Source organism: Vipera ursinii (genome assembly GCF_947247035.1).
Source record: "Vipera ursinii genome assembly, chromosome: 2".
NCBI classification, from domain to species: Eukaryota; Metazoa; Chordata; class Lepidosauria; order Squamata; family Viperidae; genus Vipera; species Vipera ursinii.
In genome coordinates this window covers 187,154,056-187,167,973 of record NC_139513.1, presented here as the reverse complement: position 1 = coordinate 187,167,973, position 13,918 = coordinate 187,154,056, and positions in this window count along the sequence as shown.

Sequence of the window (13,918 nt, the reverse complement as noted above, 5' to 3'; positions counted from 1 at the left end):
CAGCCGCCCTGTTTAGGGTGACTCGCTCTCTTCTTAATCGGGAGGTGAGGGAGGAACCCTTACAGGGTCGAGCTGAGGAGTTTAGTCATCATCTGGTGGACAAAGTCGCTCAGATCCAGACCGGTTTGGACTCTCACTGGGCAGAGTCTGGCATGGAGGAATCAAGCGGTCTTGAGCATGTTATCTGGACTGAGTTCGACCCTGTTTCCGCCAATGACGTGGACAGGATTATGAGGAGACTGAGCTCCACCACTTGTTTACTGGACCCGTGCCCCTCCTGGCTGGTTTATGCAGCTCGGGAGGAGACACGAGGCTGGTTCCAGGCAGTAATAACTGCTTCCTTGAAGGAGGGTACCTTCCCCGCTGCCTTGAAGGAGGCGGTGGTGCGGCCCCTCCTCAAGAAGCCTGCCCTGGACCTGGCTGTTTTAAATAACTATCGTCCGGTCTCCAACCTTCGCTTTTTGGCGAAGGTTGTTGAGAGTGTGGTGGCGCATCAGCTTCCTCTGTTCCTGGAGGAAACTGATTATCTGGGCCCGTACCAATCGGGTTTCAGGCCCGGGTATAGCACGGAGACGGCATTGGTCGCACTGGTGAATGATCTCTGGCGGGCTCAGGACAGGGGATGTTCCTCTGTCCTAGTCCTTTTAGATCTCTCAGCGGCTTTCGATACCATCGACCATGGTATCCTACTGCGGCGTCTCAGTGGGTTGGGAGTGGGAGGCACCGTTTTACGGTGGTTTTCCTCCTACCTCCTGGGCTGCTCGCAGTCGGTGTTGATGGGAGGGCAGAGGTCCTCCCCGAGGTCTCTCGTTTGTGGAGTCCCTCAGGGGTCAGTCCTCTCTCCCCTCCTGTTCAACATCTACATGAAACCGCTGGGCGAGGTCATTCGTGGTTTCAGGGTGGGGTATCATCAGTACGCTGATGATACCCAACTTTTTCTTTCCACCCCGAACCAACCCAGTGATGCACTCGCTGTGATGTCCCATTGCCTGGAGGCGGTCCGGGTTTGGATGGGGAGAAACAGGCTTCGACTCAATCCTGCCAAGACTGAGTGGCTGTGCATATCGGCATCTCGGATAAACCAGGTTGTTCCACCACTAATGATGGGGGGTGAGGTGTTACCCCCCGTCGATAGGGCTCGCAACTTGGGCGTCCTCTTGGATTCACGGCTCAATTTTGAAGATCATATAGGAGCCGTGACCAGGGGGGCTTTTGCCCAGCTTCGTCTGGTGCGCCAGTTGCGGCCCTATCTGGACCAAGATGCCCTACGCACAGTCACCCATGCACTTGTGACCTCCCGGCTAGACTACTGCAACGCTCTCTACATGGGGCTGCCCTTGAGGACCACTCGGAGGCTTCAGCTGGTGCAGAATGCAGCTGCGCGAGTTGTTATGGGAGTTTCCCGATACTCCAATGTAACACCTCTTCTCCGTGAGCTGCATTGGCTTCCGGTTGCCCTCCGGGTGAGATTCAAGATGCTGGTAATGACCTATAAAGCTCTAAATGGCTTGGGTCCGGATTATCTAAGGGAACACCTGCTGCCGGCATCAACCTCCCATTGTCCTGTGCGCTCCCACAGGGAGGGCCTTCTTAGGGTACCGCCGGTTAAGGAATGCCGGAGGGTTATCCCCAAGGGAAGGGCGTTCTCTGTGGGCACGCCGGCCCTTTGGAACCAGCTTCCCACGGAGCTTAGGACCGCCCCCGACCTTCGCTCATTTCGTAGGGACTTGAAAACTTGGTTTTTTGAGTTGTCTGGCCCAGACTGAGGGGTTTTAATTTTTAATTAATGGGGTTTTAGTTAAGTTCAGGGATTAATTTAATCTTAGTTTTAATCATTTTTAATTGTATATGATGTACTTGAACTTTTAATTTTCCCTGTAAACCGCCCTGAGTCCTACGGGAATAGGGCGGTATATAAATATAAATATAAATTAATAAATATTCATGGCAGTCTGAACTGCAGCTCTCCAGATTCCACTCTCACAGTTCTGAGCTATCTGTATGTAGCCCTGTGCTGATCCTGTGTTCTAGATGCTGTCCTACTTGGTTGTCTTTCTGCATCCTATATATGTCCTTTTTTGTTGTTGTTAGTTTTCAAATCTTCACTGAGCTTTTCATGTGGTTATTTTAGGTTCTTCTGCTGTTTTCTGTTTCTTTTCTCACTGATATTATTTGCAATTGTGCATTTAGCTTCATTGCTTTTAGGAACTCTGATTCATGCTGACCTCTTCTTGTTAGTTTTCCAAGTGAGCTAGTTTCCTAGCTAGAAAGGAAGAAACTTATTGATCTGTTTTATCAAAATCTATTTTTAAAAAAAATCCAAAACACTCAAAAGCTTTATTTTCTACTAAAATCAAGAATTCCAGAACTACACATTATAGCTCTAGAACAGGGGTGTCAAACTGCAGGCCCACAGACCGGAAGCGTCATGCAGAAGCCATGCCCACCCCATTGCCAGCAATGGCAAAATCATCCCTATACATTGCATGACGTCACGAGTTTGACATGTCTGCTCTAGAACATGCTACAATGGGCTGGTACTGCAAAAATGTCTGGGAAGGGAAACTGACCTTACCTTTCCAGCTTTTTCCCCAGTGTGATTATCAGCCCATTTTAAGTTATGTGGATGGTTTTTTGAAGCCATTCAAAATTAAAGCCATTTAAATCCATTTGTAGTGAAGCAATGAAAGGTGCTTAAGTGATAAAACAATGAAATACACACTCATATATTGCCCGGTATTGTAGTCAGGGCATTAATAGTCCACGGGCATATAGCTGGACAATTCTCAGAACAATGAAGAGGATTTTGTACCATGAAGGCACCAATGCAAACATTGCTTTTTAAAATGGTTATTAAAGGAACTATATTGAAACAACTGCAAAGCGAGTATCAGCTTCCACTTATCAGTGGTTTTCCCTCATGAAGATGGAAAAAAACATCTCACAGAAAATACTGTTGTTTTTTATTTGTCTAGCATAGATGGTAACTGTATAAATTACTTTGCTTTAGAGACAAACCCTTGACGTGATATGTGAAAGATCTGAGGAGAAATATTCCATGACATGAAGAACTGCAGACAGTGTATACTACATTAGTTGCACAGATTTTAACAAATGTGATTCAAGGTAGATTTTTGTGGTATTGTTCATTAGGATCCATTATGCCCCGATTCACAGTGTCCACTGATTAATGATAACAGCAGAGTTGTAAAAACCTGTGTGAGTTGATACTGCCATGAAGGTAAAGGTAAAGGTTCCCTCACACATGCGTGCTAGTCGTTTCCAACTCTAGGGGCCGGTGCTCATCTCCGTTTCAAAGCCGAAGACCCAGTGCTTGTCCGAGGATGTCCCCAAAACCAACCCCCCCAACCCCCCCTCTCCCTCCCCCACTTCCCGGAGCTGAGTACAGGGTTACAAATATAATAATCATAATCTAACTAACATTAACCAACTATATAAATAACCAAGTTCATAATGCGCTTTAACTACCCTTTAACATAAATACAAGCAAAATAAAAGTAAACATAATAATAAAAACATAAATTAATATCCAAGTTATTAAACAATACAATATCCAAGTTATTAAACAATACTAATACTAAAAATAATAATACCATATAATTAAAACTAATAAAAATTCCACTATAATAAACTATTAATAATAATAACAATCTAAAATTTACTCATAGGCTAAATGGAACTTTTTAGTCCCATATTTATTCTGAATATAATCTATCCATCTTCTCCAGACCGAAATGTATCTTTCTTGTGAATGATCCTTCAAATAAGCAGAAATCTTGGCCATTTCTGCTAAAGTTGACACTTTAAACATCCATTCTTCTATAGTAGGCAAGCTATCCTTTTTCCAATATTGCCCTATCAATAACCTTGCAGCTGTTATCAAGTTCAACATCAAGTTAGTTTCTTTAGTATCACAATCTGTAATAACACCCAATAAAAATAATTGTGGGGTAAACTTTATCTTTCTCTTGAAAATCTTTTGAATGTTCCACCAAATTTTAATCCAAAAAGCTTTTATATTTCTACAAGTCCACCAGATATGAAAATAAGTAGCATCCAAACTACCACATCTCCAACATTTGGGCTGTAAATTAGGATACATACAAGACAACTTGTTAGGATCCAAATGCCATCATTTTATAAAAATTTTCTCTTAAATTTTGGGCCTGGGTAAATTTTACATTTCTGACCCAAATTACCTCCCATATATCCAATGGGATCGGTTCTTGAATATTTTGAGCCCATTTTACCATACAGTCTTTAACTAATTCCATTTCCGAATCCAATTCTATTAAAGCATTGTAAATTCTCTTTATATGCGCTCGATTTTGATCTTTAATCTGTTTTACCAAATTTTCATCCATTAATGTAATACCAACCTTCCGATCTAACTTCCACCTAGCTTGCAATTGAGTATACTGGAACCAGGACTACAATATTTTCTTGTTTTAACTCAGCTAACGACTGAGTTAAACGACGATACATACAAGACAACTTGTTAGGATCCAAATGCCATCATTTTATAAAAATTTTCTCTTAAATTTTGGGCCTGGGTAAATTTTACATTTCTGACCCAAATTACCTCCCATATATCCAATGGGATCGGTTCTTGAATATTTTGAGCCCATTTTACCATACAGTCTTTAACTAATTCCATTTCCGAATCCAATTCTATTAAAGCATTGTAAATTCTCTTTATATGCGCTCGATTTTGATCTTTAATCTGTTTTACCAAATTTTCATCCATTAATGTAATACCAACCTTCCGATCTAACTTCCACCTAGCTTGCAATTGAGTATACTGGAACCAGGACTACAATATTTTCTTGTTTTAACTCAGCTAACGACTTTAATTGCCAATCATTCCCTACCAATCTAAGTAATTCCTTATAAGAAATCATATCCATACTCACACCCATAGATACACCCTCTATCGCATGTCTAGGAATCCCCCAAATTGGTATTTTATAATCATATGCTTTTTAAGTTAAAAATACAGAGTTGAAATAGGTCATTTAAGGTACCAAGTCAACTCTCTTCAGTGGAGGAATCTAAATTAAAGCATCCCAGAAAAAATGGCCAATTAATCTCTGCTTGACCTTGTTCAATGAAAGGAAACTCACCCCACTTTGGATAATTAGTTCCACTGTCAACCTGCTCTTACTCTTGGGAAACTTTTTTGTAAATTTAATCAATTGCTGTAATTTAAATCCATCATTCTGTCTCTTGCACTGTGGAAGGAGAGGAAGAACAGGTGATGTGCCTCTGTATGACATCTTTTTCTGTACTTGGTGAATGTTGTCATATCCTTCCTGAACCTCTTTTCACAAGGTTAAAACATCAGAATAGGACTGTGCAAAATTTTGATCAAATCACACCACTAAAGCACGTATGTGAATCAAAATAGTCAAACTGATCCAATGGATTTGAGTGCTTCACAATATTTCTAGATGATTTTCCAGAGTTAAACGTAGAGGACAAAGTAGAACTGAGAAAAGTGGAGAACTGAAAGCTTAGCTGGATAGTTAATGTAAAAGCTGCGGTAAGTTTCATAGATTAGATGGGAAGTGGTGTGTGTGTGTGTGTGTGTGTGTGTGTGTGTGTGTGTGTGTAGATAATGCAACCTCCCCCAACTTGGGTGTCCTCCAGATGCAGGGAATTTAACTAGAATTTCCCAGCTAACATGGTCTGTTGCTGAGAATTTTGTGAATAGAGATTTATCAATCTGGTGTGTCCCATGTTTGTAGAAGGCTAAGCTAAAGGATTTGATTCTATGGTGTTGTGAGTATAGAGTTGTTATAATCTGGCTTTTTGTAGTATGGTTACAGTTACTCTATTACAGTGATGTTCCATTTGGTTCTAGTGCTGTATTCCCAGTACAATTCTAGCATTCCATTCCCTACAGCAAATACCAAAAACAAATGGGATAAAGATAGCATTTACAGTATGTGCAGCCAAAATAAAAATGATCCATCAATCAGTGTGGGATTTCTGTCCATGTGAAGGAAAAATAAATGAAATCGATGTTCCCAATTTCTTCTATTGCTGCCAGTTTTGAAGGCCCTGCAGATGCCATTATGTAGACTGAGCATGTAGTGCCTCAAGGATTAGATCTCTCTCTTCCAGTTTTTCTGGAACTTCTTTTCTTCACAGTTTTTACCCTTATCTCCTTTTACCCTTATCTCCTTTTACCCTTATCTCCTTTTACTACTCCTTTTACTACTCAACCCACATCTAGGTTGTCTGTCACTATTCCCATCAATTTTTGGCTGTTTCTCTCCTGCTCTCCTAATTGGGATCAGGAAGAATGTCTATGAGGACAAATATATGATATTCTTTTTCCTAGCATAAATGGATTCAAAACCATCCATCCAGGAGTTTATAGGTGACTATATACTATCATCTTCTCCTGCCCTCTCCCCAAGGCCAGCTAAGATCACTGACAGGGGCTATGTTCAAGCAAATGACTGGTTTGCTCTCTTCATATTAATCAGGTTTTGAGTGGTGAGGAGTGATATTATACTGTTTCCTTCAAAGAAAGAGTTGGAGCTCTTTAAGGAATGATTTCTGGCTCACTAATAGTATAAATGCCACATGTGTGTGTGTGTATGTGTGTGTGTGTGTGTATAAAAGGTAAAGTTCCCCCACACATGCGTGCTAGTCGTTTCCAACTTTAGGGGCCGGTACTCATCTCCGTTTCAAAGCTGAAGACCTAGCGCTTGTCCGAGGACATCTCTGTGGTCATGTAGCCGGCACGACTAGACACCAAAGGCGCACGGAATGCTGTTACCTTCCCACCGTAGTGGTCCCTATTTTTCTACTTGCATTTTTACGTGCTTTTGAACTGCTAGGTTGGCAGAAGCTGGGACGAGTAACAGGCGCTCACTCTGTTACGCGGCACTCGGGATTTGACCTGCCAAACTGCCAACCTTCTGATCGACAAGCTCAGCGTCCTAACCCACTGAGCCACCGCGTCCCATATACATACATACATACATACATACATACATACATACAGTACATACACACACACAAACACACACACACACACACACACACACACACACATATCTTGAGCACCTCGTCAGCCCAACTATGGGCAAAATCTTTTACCTGTATCAAAACATATCTCCTCCCCTCATCTCTTCCTTCCCTAATGCAGCTGACAAAGTGAGAAAGAGCCTGTGGCCTAGAGGTTAAAACAACTGCCTAACATGCAAAGCAGCCCACGTTCGAATCTCAGAAGGGTGTGGCTGACTGATGAGAACAAAGAAGCTTGAAATAGCTATATCAGTCTCCCCTCAATCATGATGATGAAAGGCAGCACATTCTTAAAGCTGAAAACAATAAAATATTGATTCTCATAGCTGATGCCATTTTAGTAACCATATGCTTAACAAAGAATCAATCTTTTCTTTGTGAGCTTTCTATATAGACTCTTTACTCCAGATTCAGGGCACTCCCACAAAGATACCAGCCTGACCCCTCTCGTCTTGTTCAGAGTCCTCATTCCTACTCCCTGGGCATGGGGAGGAAGGAGGAGGAAGAGAACTAAAAGGACAATCTGGAAAAGTGGAAAATGTTATGCCTCTCTCATTCTGTGGTATAGCAAAATAAATTAATCATTTATTTATTATTGGGGCATTCCTGGAGGTTTTTAAGAAAAGATTGGACATCTATTTGAGATAGTATAAGGACTCTTGCCTTGGGAAGGGGGTTGGACTAGAAGACCTTCAAAGTCCCTTCTAGTCCTATGATTCTATAATTCTAAAATTGCTACTGTGGTCACTCAACAAGTGTTGGCAATAAAATACTAAAAAATCCAAGATGACAAGAATAGACAAGATGCATATTTCTGCTGACCGGAATCCACCTTGATTCACAATTTCCACTGGAGCTGAGCTGAGCTGATCAACTTTCAGAATCCAAATAAGAACTCCAATTTTGTGGATAGCTTGGGTGCTTTTACAGTCCTAAACATTTGCAAAGAACTCCCCATCACCATTAAGGCAGTTGTCGTGTGCTACTATTTTACTTCTTCAAACTCATTGTGGCCTATCTGCTTCTGTTTAATTACTATCTATCTATCATCTATCTATCTATCTATCTATCTATCTATCTATCTATCTATCTATCTATCTATCTATCTATCTATCTAGAGCAGACATGTCAAACACAAGGCCCGGGGGCTGGATGCGGCCTGCGAAGTGGTTTCATGTGGCCCGCGAAGCCATCCTGGAAACAGTGAGGGAACGGTCCCCACTGCCTTGGCCCTGGCCCAGAGACCCTCCTCCTGCCAGAGACCCACAGATCTGTCCCACTCCTGCTCAGGCCCCCATAAGCATCCTTGATGCGAACGATGTAGAGCTGGCCGTGCCCACCCAGTAGGCCATACACACTCTAGCCACGCCCACCCAGTAGGCCATGCCCACCCTGGCCATACCCACCCGGCCCCCTGAGGGCAACCGCAATGCTGATGCGGCCCTCAGTGAAATTGAGTTTGACACCCCTGATCTATAGGAAACTTTGTTGCAAGCAGTTCTCCTAAGAAAAGCTGATACTAATAAATCTACTTTCCAGTCTAGCAGCATAGTTGTATTCTAGAATTTAGACTAATCTTGTGAGGAAAATAGGTTGTTTCTGTTCTGTTCCTTTTCAGTTATGGATAATGATAACAACACAGTAATAATAATGTATGGAAAGAGTCTAGGTTAGATCAACACTGGATAATGAATAGTTAAAATAACCTAACATGGCTGATGCTGCTAGGCCCAATGGTAATGTTTCTGGTAGTACTGAGGTCAGAGTTCACATCTGGGTTTATTGCAGATGTAGCTACATAAAAACACTTTTACAGTTACACATTACCCCCACTGAGCATACGGTATTTCTTAACTCCACTTATTAGGTGTTTAGTAAATAGCCATTCTTATTTTTTAAAAAATTAGCCATATACCTTTCCTTTCTATGGACAAGAGGGTTCAGGACCTTTTGGTCAGAGGAGAATGGAATTTGCCTTTTGTGGCTTTTCCTATCACTGTAGCTCAATGGAAAATACCCCAGTTATTCATTAAATATATAGCTATCAATTAAATGGACTGAGATGAACATTCTAAGAATGGAATATTCCCCAATTATCTTGAATCTGGATGTTGGCAAACAATAGATAGTGGCCACTCTGCGAATCCCTCTTTTCCAAGGCACCTTGAAAACATTAGGGCAAATCACTAAACAATGTTAGAATGGGTATATCATCTAAAATAATCTTTTGAAAATCTTTTCAAGTCATGCTCTGAAATTACAAGCCCCTCAAATTGTAGTTTTATTTGATAAATGTGAGAGTAATAATTGACCATCAGAAGTTTACCTGACTTCAACATTTCTTGGATTTAAAAAGCGACTGTCAAAAAGCTGGAACTAAAAAGTCTACCAGCTCTTATTGAGCAGCATGGAACATTTTTTTCAGCATAAGATATATAACTTCTTGCCTTTGCAGAATGGTGTAATTTTATGATTGACTCGCCACCTGCAAGAGCCTGAGTATCAGTAAGGATTCCAGCACATGAATGATTGATGACTCATGCTACTTATATCTGCTCCCTTGTTCTGCAAAAAGATGGACTTGATACAAAAATGCAGGGAGAGGAGCAACAGAAAGAAGCAACTCTCTGTTATAGCATAACTGATAGCTAGCAGAAGGATCAATCAAAATGTATAGAAATGTAAATGTAAATACTAAATACCCACCTCTGCAGTGAATCCCCATTGCTAATGGAACCTTGGTTACTCATTGGATTCTATTGGAAAGCCTAAAAAAACCCCTTTCCTTACTATTGGAGCATCACATCTGGTGTGCTGTATGCTTTGGACTTGCTTTCTGTCTTGCTTTTCTGGTTTCCCTGTTTTGTTTTTCTTTACAATTCTGACTTGGGCTCTTGAATTACTTAATTGCTTACATTACAACATTTGCATGTAAACATACAATAGAGCTACCAATCTGGGGTGCATATACTGTATCTGGATGCCTATTAGATGATAGCAACAAACAGTTTAGATCTCTTTGCTGCCATCTATTGAACATCTGGAATTTTATACTCTGTATGGTAGCTCAATTCAATCAGATAAAATTCTCTAAATGGCATAATTTGAATATAAAAAAGATGGGATATGAAAGCATAACATCTAAACCAACAGTAAATGCAGAAAGCATCAAAAATTACTACTACCCTAAAATTAGAAATATATTTAAATAGAGTCCAGGGTTATATTGGCTGGATAATTAGAAAAGAGTTCAACTGGTGTTAAAAATTCCAGAGATGATGCTGGACAAATCTCTCTCTGACGTCTGTTTCATAATAGGGTGTTGTTATTGAAAAGATCCCTGTCCCTAGCTATCCTCCTTCCCTGAGAGGCATTCATCACAGGAACTTTGAAACTTAGGAGACAGTTTTCTTTTCAGTAATCTGGTGCAAATCTTTTAGGATTTTAAAGGTTTGGATTGAACCTGGATTTTTATCCTTTTACTCTCTTGGTCCTTGGGCCCACACCCACCTGGCTTTACTACTTAATAATTATTTTTTGAAAACAAATGTTTGAAAGAAAATGTCTAATGAAGAGAGATGTATCTTCCTGATCAAGCAGTTTCTCTCTGGCTGATGTGGAATTAACTCAGGGACAATTGGATTGTATTCTTGCCAGGAGATGATATTACTAACCGCCTCACCTGCCCTGTTCAGCCTTATTGAAACCTGGCTTAACTCAGCTTTGCTCATTCATGCCTAAGCTGCTTGCCTGCACTTAAACTTTAAATTAATAGGCAAGTTCAGGCATAACTGTCTTTCACACTTTCACATTACTGTACTATATAAATAATTGATTTGAGTTTCAGAAGTGATGTTTTTTGAACTGATTTTGGTGAAGATATTTTAATCATGGTTTTATTAACTAAATCACACCTGACCAGTTTGTCAAACATGGTAAGCCATAAAAATAGAAAGCAGTTTTGGGCTTAGTGTAAAGTAGGAACTCAGACAAATTAAGTAACTCAAGAGATGACTCCAGGGTGGATCTCTCTTAGCATATTGAGCAATTTTCATAGTGTTCTGGGAAGGAACAAGATTCAGACAATAGAGATGGGATGTTTCTATCATAAGCAACTGGAAACTTGTCCTAAAAGGAAGAGTTGGTGTCATTCTCCATGCCATGGCATACATCTAGCTTTGTACATTTGCATTGTACATTTGTATTAGAAACTTTAGAAGCAGTATATTCTTGCCACTCCCCTATTAAATGCTGAAAGTATAATTGGATTTGATTACCTTAGACATAATGATTTTTTTATGTTCATTATGTTCTTATCTTCATATATGTGAGACCAGCTTCAACGTTGGAATGTAATACCCATTTGAGATATGGGGCCCTCTTTGTAAATTAAAGATAAATTAGGGATTTGCATCTTGGACTTAAAAAAATTAAGTCAGAGTTGCTTGCCTTGTGCTCCAAAAAAAAAAAAAAGCCAGTGTGCCATAACTTTAATTCCAACTGGCCACAGGAACATTTTTCATCTGGGGGAGTGGGGAAAATGTGTAGGGCGGACTAGTTCAAAATGTGAAAAATCAAACTGAGTATCTTAAGAGGATGGCATCTGATTTTAATTACACAAAGACTGTGTGAAGCAGGTATAAATGAAGAGTTATGTTCCTTGCAGCTATTAATGAAAGCACAGTCTGCAAGAAGAATCTACAAGAATCTGCTTTATATCAGTGCAGGCCTCTGATCCATTTGGCCCAGTCTTATCTAATCTAGTGGAGAGGTGGGCCCTGTCTGTCTTTCCAGTTCTGATACCAAGGATCCTTTATGGAGATGCCAAAGATTGATTGCAAGACCTTCTTTATATGCACTGAGTTAAGTAAGAAAATGTGGGTATGTTCACTCACACACAGTGTGATTTTTATAGAATAACAAACAAAATCCAGGAGCCAAGTCCCATCCATGCCAAGTTGCAAGTTAAATATATTTCTTATAATATAAGCAGTATTTATCTTTCTCTCCTGCTACCTACTAATCATCTGTACTCAGTTTCAGCTTTTAAACAGCCTCTGGATTCATAGAAGACAATGTGTCTTTCATTCACTTTGTTTACTGTCTTCACCCATAGAAAAACTGGAAACTGAATTAATAAACTTTCAGCTATTTATTTTTGGAGTCACAAGATTTCATAGACAATGCATGCTGCCAACTATTATATCAAGTGCTTTTTGCAAAGGTCGGAACAGAAAAAGTGACCTGAAGTGACCAATATTCATTTTTAGTTTTCTAATTAAGGAGATGTTGAAAGTGAGCTGTAGTTTGAAGGCAATGTAGAGGTAATACTTGACTTACGACCACAATTGGGCCCAAAATTTCTTTGTTAAGTGACACATTTGTTAAGTAAGTTTTGCCCCACTTTATGACCTTTCTTGCCACAGTTGTTAAGTGAATCATTGCAGTTGATAAGTTAGTAAACCGGTTATTAAGTGACTCTGGTTTCCCCATTGACTTTGCTTGTCAAAAGGTTGCAAAAGGTGATCACATGACCCCGGGACACTGCAACCGTCATAAATATGAACCAGTTGCTAAGTATCTGAAGTTTGATCACATTATCATGGGGATACTGCGAAGATTGTAACAGTGAAAATGGTCATAAAACTTTTTCCAGTGCTGTTGCATCTTTGAACGGTCACTAAATGAATTGTTGTAATTCAAGGACTATCTGTATTTTCTAATAACAAAACTTCTTATCCTGCATTCCTAATATTCAGAAATCATGCCCAAAATAAAAGTCACCCCTTTTAAAATTGCTTGCAACTTTAAAGCCAAGGAACAAAATCTGCAAACCATAAACAGATTACTAATCTTGTCTGGTGAAACTCAAGTAGTTAGTCCTCAGCAAGGCCTCAGCAGGTTCTCTTAAAGTCTGTTGGCTCTTATTTGGTATCAATTTGCCTTGACCATTAGTAGATCAGATTCTTGTGTACAGGTTGCATGGAATAAACTCACAGTGCTTTTGAACTCTACCCTGGCTCCTGATTTCCTGTGCCTGATAGGAAAGTTATAATTTGGGACTGGGTGACAAACTCTAACACGACAAATTTTAACTTCCTTCAGGATTCATAGGAGGGCAAAATACCTAAACAAAGCAAAAGATGTCAGCCTGCAGGAATTTTGTCAGGCCAGAAGAAGATATATATTTGTTTAAGTGATTGTAATTGGCATACATTGCCCACATCTACCCATTGTTCTTGTATGTTTGCCACCAGATATTTTTTAACATGACTTTTTGCATGAATTTGTCAAGAAAACGATTCCAGTTTTCTAATCTAGGTACAGGGCAATCCAGTTTATACCGAGTCAGACTCTGGTCTACCTACTTCACTATCTGAATGACAGCACTTCTACAGGATTTAGAATGGGAAATTTTCTAGCCAGACTAAGGCATCTGCATACTCTGCAGGCTCAGACATCAACCTATTAGAATAACAGGTTAGTATTTTGTGGGAAATAGTGGTGGAGTCTTTTGCAATGGTTATGGAAACATACCTGACTGAATCTAGGACAACTTGCTGTGGCCAACTCGCCACCAGACAACTTGCCACAGCCAACTCACTGCAGCACAATTCAACGCTGTATTAATAATTTCATTCAGTTACTTTTATTAATGGTGACCACATTTTCATTGAAATTATTGTAACTCTTGTATTTCTGGATTGACTTTATTTTATTATTATTGGCCATGGTTCCATTGAAATTAATTTAACTTTTGTATTTGTTGAATTGTACCACAGTGAGTTGTCCCATGGCAAATTGGCCATGGCGAGTTGTCCCATTCTGTACCTGACCAATATATAAAACTTGGAGG